A 1,256-nucleotide genomic window follows, 5' to 3' on the forward strand; every position below is an offset into this window, starting at 1 on the left:
ACCTGCGACAAACAAAACGCATTCATTCGGCGATTTCGTCGGAAGCTAAGCCTTATTTCGTTCCTGATTAAGATATATCGACGTTTAAGCGATCTTTTCACCCGATTCTACCCGCCGAACGTAGTGCATCCAATATCAGCGTCGAAAAAAGAACTTCGACGATCAAAACCCATTCATTCGGCGATTTCGTAGAAAACTATGCGTTATTTCGTTCCTGATTGAGATAAATCGACGCTTATGCGTTCTCTGCACCCGAATCTACACGCCAAACGTAGTGCATGCCAGTTTCAGCCTCGAAGGAAGACCTGCTGCAAGCAAAACGCATTCTTTCGGCGATTTCGTCGAAATATATGCGTTATTTCGTTTCTGATTGAGGTATTTCTACTATTAACAGCTCTTTTCTCTCCGTTTTGTACGCCGAACGTAGCACACGCCAATATCAGCGTTGAAACGGGACATGTGACAAGCAAAACGCATTCATTCGCCGTTTTCGTAGAAAAGTATGCGTCATTTCGTTCTTGATTGAGATATTTCTACGTTTAAGCGATCTTTTCACCCGATTCTACCCGCCGAACGTAGTGCATCCAATATCAGCGTCGAAAAAGAACTTCGACAAGCAAAACGCATTCATTCGCCGATTTCGTAGAAAACTATGCGTTAATTGGTTCCTGATTGAGATAAATCGACGCTTATGCGTTCTCTGCACCCGATTCTACACGCCAAACGTAGTGCATGCCAGTTTCAGCCTCGAAGGAAGACCTGCTGCAAGCAAAACGCATTCTTTCGGCGATTTCGTGGAAAACTATGCGTTATTTCGTTCCTGATTGAGATATTTCGTCGTTTAAGCGATCTTTTCATCCGATTCTACCCGCCGAACGTAGTGCATCCAATATCAGCGTCGAAAAAAGAACTTCGACGAGCAAAACGCATTCATTCGGCGATTTCGTCGGAAGCTAAGCCTTATTTCGTTCCTGATTAAGATATATCGACGTTTAAGCGATCTTTTCACCCGATTCTACCCGCCGAACGTAGTGCATCCAATATCAGGGTCAAAAAAAGACCTGCGACAAGCAAAACGCGTTCATTCGGCGTTTTCGTAGAAAACTAAGCGTTATTTCGTTCCTGATTGAGATATTTCGTCGTTTAAGCGATCTTTTCATCCGATTATACACACGGAACGTAGTGTATCCAATATCAGGGTCGAAAAAAGAACTTCGACGAGCAAAACACATTCATTCGGCGATTTCGTAGAAAAC

This window comes from Bombus pyrosoma, linkage group LG17, assembly GCF_014825855.1.
Source record: "Bombus pyrosoma isolate SC7728 linkage group LG17, ASM1482585v1, whole genome shotgun sequence".
In the NCBI taxonomy this organism is placed as follows: Eukaryota; Metazoa; Arthropoda; class Insecta; order Hymenoptera; family Apidae; genus Bombus; species Bombus pyrosoma.